Genomic DNA, 10,942 nt, shown 5'->3' with positions numbered 1-10,942 from the left:
GCCCTGTGCAATGTGGAGGGGGCTCAGCTCTGGGAGCCCGGGAAGAGGCGGAGCATTAGGGAAGGGGGAGGGCATTAGGAGAAGGGGCGGAGCTAGGACCAGACGTAGGGCTCTGGTGGCAATTTAAAGGGCCTGGACTCTGGCCGCCGCTGGCCTTTTTAAATCACTGGGCCTCAGGGCATCGGCCTCTTTCCCCGCCTCCTCTATCGGCAACCCTGTCCCAGGCAGAGTAGGGTGCACATTGAAGCCATTTAGAAATGTTTTCAGTGTGTGCATGCTCTGTCCCCAACTCTGCCTTTAGGGGCTGCCCCAATTCCCATTGCAGTCAGTGAGCAAAGATGCAGAGGTCTGATCCATCCCGCTAACATAGGATATGATTACACATCATGTTTGGGGGGATTTATATCTGCTCCTTTGGTGCAGCCATTGACCTGGTGGGCAGTCCGAAAGCTGTGCTTCTCAGGAGCGTGCAAATGTTAATGCAAGTGCAGCTGGGATGAGTAGGAAGAATGCACTGTGGAGGGACTTTGGGAATGTTGTGTCATCCAGGGAACCCTGTGCCACCCTTCTGGAGCTCTGCCGATTCTCCACTTTCCCCTTTGGGATCTCACTAGCAACCATTCCGTCAGGCTTTCCCGGACCACAAGAGCAGCTCACTGGTTTCAAGTCCCAGAGAGGGGGCGCCGTGTTCATCTGTGTCAGCAGACACAACAGGGAGTCTGCGTTGTTAGAGACTAACAGCTTTATTGGGGCAAAAGCTTTTGTGAGTGAAACCCACTTCATCCGATGGAAGCTGATGCCCTAATAAATCTGTAAGGGTATGTCTATACTTGCAGCCTATTTTGGAATAGGGCTCCAAATTTAGGCATTCGGAATTGCAAATCAAGCCTGGGATTTAAATGTCCCGCGCTTGATTTGCATCTTCCCAGCTGGGCGCCATTTTGTGAAATTTACAAGCCCAGAATAACTGCCCGCGTCTACATGAGGCAGGAAATGGGCGTTCGAAATAAAGCCCTAGTTAGAACTACCTGTTAAACCTCATTGCAGGAGGAATAACAGGTAGTTTGAAATAAGGCTTTATTTCAAACGCCTGTTTCACTGCCACGTGTAGACATGGGCAGTTATTCCGGGCTTGTAAATTTCAAAAAATGGCGCCCGGCCGGGAAGATGAAAATCAAGCGCGGGATATTTAAATCCCAGGGTTGATTTGCAATTCCGAATGCCTACATTTGCAGCTCTATTCCGAAATAGGCTGCAAGTGTAGACATACCCTTAGTCTTTAAGGTGCAGCAGGACTCCTCATTGCTTTCACTGGATTCAGTTAGAAATTGCAAAATTGATGTCCAAATCTGACCTCTATTGTGTAATGCAGGACTATTCAACATGCGGCCTGTGGCCCGTTTGTTTGTGGCCCAGGGTGCAGTTTGGATTTAGGGTGCGGCGTGGGTTGATATGTGTTTTAGTAGTTAAATCCCTGGACTGTCATTGCTCATTAAAAGTGCTGTCATATGGGTGGAAATCGAGTAGATATTGCATTTTATTAATATCAGCAGAATTGACTTAAATGGGGCCTGCGTGTTGTGTAGTCTTGCCTTAATCTTTGTATTCATGCCTGTCAGTGTGAAAGAAGCTATTTGCATATATATGTGCATGTATATGCAACCACACTTAAGTTGCGGCCCTCGGCATGTGCTGTGAGTATCATTGTGGCCCCCAGCGCTTCCAAAGTTGAGTAGCCCTGGCGTAATGAGTTACACCATGTCTGGACATGCCCCAAAGTTAGCCTATTAGGCTGCATTCAGACAGCTGCCTTGCTAAAGAAAGGTGTTTGACACCTCAATGACTAATAGCCATCAAGACCATAATCTGAAGCCATTGACTTTGAATGACTCAGCAACTTGTCCTCCCAAGTGAAACAGTGTTTTTTTTCCAACACAGGGACCTGTGGGTGGGGCAAACATGACTGACGAACGGGCATGGAGTTTCCAGCTAAGTATACAGCATTGTAGCCCAGAGCAGAGAATATATTTGAGAATGAGGTTCTGCCATGGCCCAGGGGTTCTAACCACTGCCAAACATTAGGAGGACTTGCAGGAAAGACAAAGCAGGGTAGACTCTGCACAGCCTGGAATACCGACAAGCCTCAGACTTGGAAGAAAAGCCTGGCTCTGCCTCGGAGCGGGGGCATCTCAAGACTTGTTCTTTGCAAAGGTCTGTAACTCTTGTCTTGAGTCCTTGAGTTTCCATGGTGAAGAGATTCCTTTGCTAAACCTGTGCTCTGTGCTTTCCTGCTACATTGCCTCACGAGGGGTTAAACTAGACGCCCGGCGTGCCACTAGGCTAGGTGAAACATGTACAAGTAGTTGTGACTAGATTTTCCAAAGCCAGTTGACTTGGGAGCATGGAGAATCCAGCAGTTCGGTTCACTTACAGGTGATTGGTGACCATATGGTGGGAGTATTGGCCCGGGATGTAACAGAGGTATCACTTTTGAGCAACTTAAGGGAGCTCCGTCTTTCAAGCAAGGGTTGGAATGGTCTATTGCTGCAGGCGTTCCAAAAGGTAGAAAATTATTTCTCCTCTACCTTTTGCTGTTGCCAACAATCTCTTGGAAATCTGAATCTGAAATTGGTTTTCTCCCTTACGTGGCTGCCTTGGTTTGCTTTATTTAGTTAGTTCTTCATTCCCGCTGGGCGGCTGCCAGTGATCTCTGAATCTCTTTGAATGATTTGTTTAAAGAACAAATTACAAGTGAAGAATTATAAGGACTTTGCAAACAAATCTCTATCTTTTCGTTTAGACCAAATAGTAAGTTAAACCAACCTCAACTTGGACCCTTTAACTTCTGACAGTGTTTTCCCTCAACCTTGAATGACTAGCAAAGTGAACTCCTTTGCTGACACAGCAGGATTTCTGAAGCCTTCTCAATCCATTGCTAACTGCCCACACTTAGCAGCTGACTCCCAATGATCTGTCACATACTCTGTATCCCTCTCTGAACGGATCACCCCCGACTATGATAAATTACAAACAGATCTTCCATGATAACTTTCTTATGCTTATTTTTGTTGCTACACCTGATGTGACCAAGCCCACAGACTTGTGCTGTTGATTTTAAGAACAGAATCTGCTTCTTTCTAATAATATTTTAACACAAGATTTAATTTTCCTTCTGTCTGGGAGAACACACATCCCAAAAGAGGTGAAAACAAAAGACCTTTCCTGTATTCTTCTAGCAGTGACACGTAGCATCCTAAGTGATTAATCTGTATAATTGTTTCTGGGAATCAGGTATTCCCAAGGAAGGGAAATGTGACTATATCCATGCAGAAACGAGTAGTCCTGGAGCACCTTAGAGACTAACAAATATATTATTTTTATATACACACACACACACTCATACAGAGTTTCATGAGCTTTCATGGACAAACCTCATCTGAAGAATAGTAATAGATATGTAGCCATGTTAGTCTGGTCTAGCTGAAACAAAAAACAGGACTACGTAGCACTTGAAAGACTAACAAGATGGTTTATTAGGTGATGAGCTTTCGTGGGCCAGACCCACTTCCTCAGATCAAATTGTGGAAGAAAATTGGCACGACCATATATACCAAAGGGATACAATCAAAAAAATGAACACATATGAAAAGGACAAATCAAATTTCTGAACAGAAGAGGGTTGGAGGAGGGGGGAGGTAAATGTCTGTGAGCTAATGATATTAGAGGTGATAATTGGGGAAGCTATCTTTGTAATGGGTATGGTAATTAGGGTCCTTGTTAAGACCTAGATGTAAAGTGTCAAATTTAAGTGAATGACAGTTCAGAGGGTTCTCTTTCAAATCTGGTGTTAAAAGGTCTTTGAAGCAGGATGCAGGTAATCAGACAATGCCCTTTCTGGTTGAAATGGCAAGAAACTGTTTTTTCTTTGTGATCCTGTCTAATGTCTGTTTTGTGTGCATTAATTCTTTGGCGAAGTGTCTGAGACTCAAAATATTGATAACCTCCCTGATAACACCATACTTGCTACCATGGATGTAGAAGCTCTATACACCAACATCCCACATGAAGACGGATTACAAGCAATTAGAAACACTACCCCAGAGGACACCACTGCCAGTTTGACAGCAGACCTATGTAACTTTGTTCTCACCCACAATTATTTCCAGTGAGGACAACTTATACCTCCAGATCAGCGGCACCGCCTTGGGTACACGCATGGAACAAGGCGTACAGATAGTGCGGAATGGCTTGCTAGTTTGAACTATCTAGCCCGTGCTGCATGTAGCCGCGCGGCACGGGGTTCGAACAAGCCGGCATTTAAAAATGGCGCTGGCCGGCTTATGCAAATGAAGCCCGGGAAATTCAAATCCCGGGCTTCATTTGAAAGTGTGGTATGCCTACATTACCCCGCTAGTTCGAACTAGCGGGGTAGTGTAGACATACCCCTATAGACAACCACCTAACCTCAAGATGATTCTTACCAACAACCACAGAACATACCCCACTAACACCAACCCTGGAACTTTCCCTTGCAACAAACCCCGTTGCCAGCTTTGTCCACATATTCACTCTGCTGATACCATGACTGGACCTAACCAAGTGAGTTATAAGATCAAGAACACATATTCCTGCTCATCGAGAAATATAATTTATGCAATCATGTGCCGACAGTGTCTGTCTGCTACGTACATTGGACAAACGTCTCAGACACTTCGCCAAAGAATCAATGCCCACAAAACAGATATTAGACAGGATCACAAAGAAAAAACAGTTTCTTGCCATTTCAACCAGAAAGGGCATTGTCTGATTACCTGCATCCTATTTCAAAGACCTTTTAACACCAGACTTGAAAGAGAATCCTCTGAACTGTCATTCATGCTTAAATTTGACACTTTACATCTAGGTCTTAACAAGGACCCTAATTACCATACCCATTACAAAGATAGCTTCCCCAATTATCACCTCTAATATCATTAGCTCACAGACATTAATCTCCCCTCGCATCCCTCTTCTGTTCTGAAATTTGATTTGTCTTTTTCATATGTGTTAATTTTTTTGATTGTTTCCTTTGGTATAAATGGTCGTGCCAATTTTCTTCCACAATTTGATCTGAGGAAGTGGGTCTGGCCCACGAAAGCTCATCACCTAATAAACCATCTTGTTAGTCTTTAAAGTGCTACATAGTCCTGTTTTTAGTCTCATCTGAAGAAGTGAGTTTTGCCCATGAACGCTCATGATACTAATATATATATATATATATATATATATATATATAGAACAACAAATGGTCCTGCAGCACCTTAGAGACTAACAAAAAATACAGATGGTATCCTGAGCTTTTGTGGGCACAACCCACTTCTTTGGATAAATGGAGCAAGGGGTCCAGAGGTACAAATACACAGCAGAAAAAGAGGGGATGGGGAGGGAAAGAGAAAGGAAAAAAATCTTGTCAGTTAGAGTGACCATGCTAAATGAGGCTAATAGAGTAGGCTGTAAGTGCCCGGTACTTAGTTTTTGATGTCATTAAGGCATTGACTGTAGCGGCGCATCCAGTTCAGGTCTTTGTTCAAACCTGGATTAAAAGTGCCTTCATTGCAATTTGACAAGTTCTGCAGCTTCTCTCTCCAGCTGGTTTTTGAAATTGCTTTGTAATAGTATAATCACCTTTAGATCTATTAGTGAGTGCCCGGGCAGGTTAAAATGTTCCCCAACAAGTTTCTGTGTGTTACCATTTCAAATATCTGATTTGTGTCCATTAACCCTTTGTCATAGAGACTGGCCAGTTTGGCCAATATACATGGCAAAGGGGTATTGCTGCCGGTAGCCTGAATTAAGTTGCTGCGTATAGACGCAGTAGTTCAATCCAAAACCCTTCCCTCAAATTAACTGTTACTCCTGAGGAGTTAATTTGGGCTACCGGCATTTTAAAATGGTGATCAGCTGCGAATATGCTAATCAAGTGCGTGATATTTAAATCCCACGCTTCATTAGCAACTTAGGTATGCTTCATTTGCCTCCCTAGTCCGAACTAGGGGGCAAGTGTAGATATACCCTAAGGTGCTACAGGACTACTCATGGTTTTTCAAAGTTACAGACTAACACGGCGACCCCTTTGAGACTTATCCATGCAGGTCTTTCCACTCTCTAGTGGCTGGATTACATCAGAGGGTATCAATCTTCAGTTCTTGCCAGATGACGGACTTGCTCCTTTAACTCAAGGCCGGTGCTTTGAAGCTAGAGTCCCAAATTCAAGCTCTTGACTATCCATCCCTTGTTATTTGCTTTGCTGATATAGGGGAAGTTAGGGGGATGATCTGTTGAATATCTCAGCTCGCTTTTAAGGATGTAGGCAGTTTGGTTGGGCTAACTTTGCACTTATGGTTATTTAATGCTCCTGCTTGGCTTGAGGAAACGGAGCTGAAGCTTTGCTCCTGTGGCTGCTGATCCATTCACGTGAATGCCCACTGCTCATTTGGGGAGTGCAAAAATTAAAATGAGCACCCACCAGGGGCGTGGCTGGGACAGGAAAAGTGGGTGGGCCCTACGTTTAGGTGGACGGGCAATAATGGGGGGGCGGGACTGTGGGATGGAGTGCCCTAGGGGGTGAATGATCATGTGTCCAGGAGGGATCCAGAGCCATGGGGAGTGGGGTAGGAATGGGAGGAGGTGCAGAAGGGATCTGTGGCCCTGGTGAGAGGGGGCAGGAGGAATGGGGGGACCCGACTCCCATCACCCCCTTCTTACTGCTCAGCAGGCAGCCCTGACGAATCATCTCCTGCTGGTGCTATGTGCTGCTGCTCCAGTTTCCAGATCCAGCGCTAGCCCACCCAGACCTTCTTCCATGAGGCACCTGTCCTGTGGGGTTAGTGTCTGTCTCCAGCCTCAGTGCTAAGTGGGTGGGCTGTGGTTCACTCAGGTCTACCTGTAGCTACGCCCCTGCCATCCACCCAAAGGTAGCCCTGGCTGCAGGTTCTTGAAGATGTGTTGGACTTGCTCGAGAAAACACTGAATGAACAGCATGGGTGGGTACCCCGTTTAAGAGTCCCAGACTTCAGCTCTGACCATTGCATTACATTCAGCATGCGTCTCTCCTCCCAAACGCTTCTGAAGGGAAGAATAAGCCTTTGAGCATTTCCTGGGGAGGGAGGAGAGAAGACAGCTCACAAAAATATTTGTCTAGAAAAATAGTCAGTCAGTGGAATGTTTTTGAGGAGCGCCCTGGGTTAAAAGAGAAGCTAATTTAAAATAATGACAGCTCATTTAGAGAGATAAGTCCGGCTGATTTAATCCATTGTCCATATAGTGAACGGCTTCCGTGCCTGGTAATTATAACGCTTCAGTTTAAGAAAGGAAGCTACCACTGATTGGTAGTTGCCTCCTCATGGGCATGTAGAAGGAGAGGAGGCTTCCAAATGTATTATACACATGCTCATCTTTCCTTCACCAGGAAGGATGCATGGAGACAAGACGAAAGTTGTCCTGTATTTAGGGTGACTAGTTTTAGGCTGGAAAGCAGAATGTTTGGATAACAAAAAAATCAACAACCCTCCCCCCCCAAATCTTCCTTTGTGACTTATGAAACTAAATCTACAGGAAACAGCCCAGGTCTCTGGGCCAGATGTATTCATAACTCTCATTCCTCTCCCACAATACAAGAAACAAAAATTGGATCTGTTTGTAAAGCCTGTTTTGGGGCTTCAACAGATTTCTATTATATGGGCCCAATTTTTGGAGGTGCCAAGCTCCTGCAGACTTCAAGTGAAGTTGTGGGTACTCAGCACCAATGTTCTCTCTAATTTTTTCCATCTATGGGTGGAATCAATTTTGTTATGTACACCCAAGCATGTGTAGATGTGCACCACCTGTAGAAACACATGCTACCGGCGGTGGCTGGCTGTGGGCACTCTGCTATCAGCTAGGCCTGAATCTCTCCTGGGGAAACTGTCTAAGGACTTAGTTTACAGGGAACACTGGTTAGCACTGCTGGGGGGGAAAAAAAATCAGTCCATGAAGAAATTGGACCAAGTCTTTATTGGCACTGAAGTAAAGTACCAATCAATATGGCCACAGTTGCAAAGGCCAGAGAGGCACTAATTAAAGATTGATCACAGTTTTATATCACCCTATTTTGCAGTCCTTACTCAGTCACAGCGCCTCATGAAATCATGGGCGAGAACAGGTATCGGTATTCCTGAAACTTGATACCACCCCACCCTTCTTGTGCACAATCTTTTCTTCCCCCTCCTTCACACTCACTTCTCTTAGGAACACATCCAACACAGATCTCCTCCCTGGGATTTTCTCCCACTGGCCTGCTGTTGGGATCACTCACTTGCTTAGCAGGATGGGCAGTGGGTGAAGGCACAGCTGAGGAAGGCATGCCCCAGCCCCGCCCCTTCTGCTCAAGGCCCCGCCCCTGGAGCCAAGGCCTACCCACCCCAATTCTTTCTAGCCAGATGGAGAGCCAGGGCTGGCATTCTGTGGCCTTGGCCCCGGCTCCAGCCCTCCCTGGTGGCCAGGAAGTAGAGCTGACATGCCACTGCCCCAGCCCTCCCTGGTGGCTAGGGAAGCCGGGGTGCTGTGCCACGACCCTAGCCTTCCCAGTGGCCAGACACGTAGGCAATTTTACCTCCATTACCAGCCGCTCTGCATCAGCCTTAGCAGCTACCCAATCAGAGATAAGCCAGGCAGGCAAAGTGCCCCCTTGTAAATGGTACAACATGGCTTGGACAGACTTCAGTGCTGAATGTGGCATCTGCCTGTGCATCTCTCTGCCCCAGGGTGGCTGCAGTCTAATTCGGACATGTGACTGCAAAGCAAAGATCCCCACAGACCCCGAAAGGGGATTTTGGAGCCCACGTGTTAAAGCAGCCCTGGCTTTTGTGAGCCAGCACTTTAAATTTTCCATTTGTGCCAGCCTTGTGGTAACATGCTGATAGCGACGGCTATCTGTGTTCTCCTGTCAGCCTGAGGGTGGCCACAGGAGACTGGGCTGCTCCGTGTATGGCACCTCTTCTTACACTTTCCACATTGTTTTTTCCAAAGCATGACGTGGCTCAGCAGCGGGGTAATAGCGCCCAATGCCTCGTTTTTCCCACTGGCAGGAAAAAGCCATTGAGACAAAGGAGCCAGTCTGGCTGATTTCGGCAGAGCCAGTCGCTGGGGTAGTTAAGTAAACACTTGCAGCTCTGACATAAATTACTGTAGTCCTTGACAGCAGGACACTGACCAGGGTCGCCTGATAAGGAGGGAGAAAGCCTTGTGTCTCTCAGTCCCACTCAGCTATTTCACAATAAATGTCACGGGGAAAGAATAGACACTTCTGTAACCATTAGGCCTCAGTGTGTTCCTGTCACCTTGAAAAGAAGGGATGCATTGTCAGAGCTGTCCCAACTGGCAGGAACCAGCTGTTAATCCGCCTTTACATCCTTCTTCACAGGCCTGGGGTGAATGGGGCCTTCCAAAAGGCAGCAGGAGGGTGATTACAAATAGCCCCCCAATACCCGCCTGGAGAGTTTGTCACCAACACAGAGAGGCAGTACGCTCTAGCTCAGCGGGCTTCCAATCTTTTCCCCTTGCGACTCAGCTGAAGAAGATTGCTGATGCGTGCGACCCAACATAATTGTTTCTTTTGACTAGAGTGAGGGCTATGGGGTGCTCCAGGATGGGGATGCTGGGTGGGGGGAGGAGAAGGCTTCATCTGGGTGTGCAGGCTCTGGGATGGGGTAGGCTGAGGGGTTTGGAGTATGACGGGGGTTGCAGGCTGGGGGGCAGGACAGAGGGGTTCCAAGTGGGAGAAGAAGCTCTGGGTGGGGGTGCGTTTCAGGGTGGGTACAGGACCCATCTGGGGGTGCAGACTCTGGGGCGGGACGGAGATGAGGTGCTTGGAGTGTGGGAGGGGGCTCTGGGTTTGGAGAGGCTCAGGGGTGGGGCAGGGGGTTGGTGCTCAGGGTTTGGGCAAGGGCTTTCCCCTACCAGCTCCCAGCTAACAGTGCAGCAGGGGTGCTAAGCCAGCTTCCTGCCTGTCCTGGCATCGCAAACTGCGCTGCACCTCAGATGTGGCCAGCAGCAGGCCTGGTTCCTAGGCAAAGGTGCCCAAGTGGTTCTGTGTGCCGCTTTTGCCCACAGGCACCAGTCCCCAGAGCCAATGCCCAGGGTGGAGGCCATGCAAGGAGCTAGGAGCTGGACCAGCTGCTCGGTGTTTCCGGGGCACAGAGGGTTCTGCAGCGCCAGGACAGGCAAGGAGTCTGCCATAGCACCCCGGCTGGTCACCTGATCACCCTACAGCCTGGCGACCCGGTGCCTGGCATTCTGAAAATCATTTGAAAATCCTGCCCATTATTTGACAGAGCCAGGGACTAGGAGCCAGGAACCCCTGTCCCTAAATCCATCTCTACCATTGATTCTGGGGCCCTAGTCACTTACCTGCTTTGTGTCTCTTTTCCCCAAGTGTGTTGTCCTACTTTTTTCACCCCTTGGGAGCTCCTGAATTGTACATTAACGAGTGGGTGTAACATGTTTTGCTTTGTAAGTGCTAAGTATTATCTTTAACACCATTTAAAAGCACAAATTTTTTAAAAACAAGTTTCGCTGCCTGTTTCTGGCTTTCATAACTGTGATAACTTTGAATTGGTGAGCTGGCTGTAACCAACATAGAGCTGTTTGTCTAAGCCTGAAGACAGTCTAAAACCATGGTTCCTATAAGCATGACCCACCTCATTCATTTCAATGGGACTGTTAACTCTGAAGCCTAAAGATGGCAAAGTGTTGACATACTTAACTACTAAACTGCTGAGCACATTAACAGGAACAACCCTCCCCCTCATTCCCATTGGCCAGTACCTGGCCAATGGGAGTGCATCACCTCTGCTTGGGGTGGGGACCCCACACGGAACCCTGTGGCCCTCCTGCCTAAGAGTCAGACCTGCTGCTGGTCAGTTAG

Source organism: Pelodiscus sinensis, chromosome 18 (assembly GCF_049634645.1).
Source record: "Pelodiscus sinensis isolate JC-2024 chromosome 18, ASM4963464v1, whole genome shotgun sequence".
Classification (NCBI taxonomy): Eukaryota; Metazoa; Chordata; order Testudines; family Trionychidae; genus Pelodiscus; species Pelodiscus sinensis.
The sequence above is the reverse complement of the archived record's forward strand: the minus strand, read 5'-3'. Positions refer to the sequence as shown.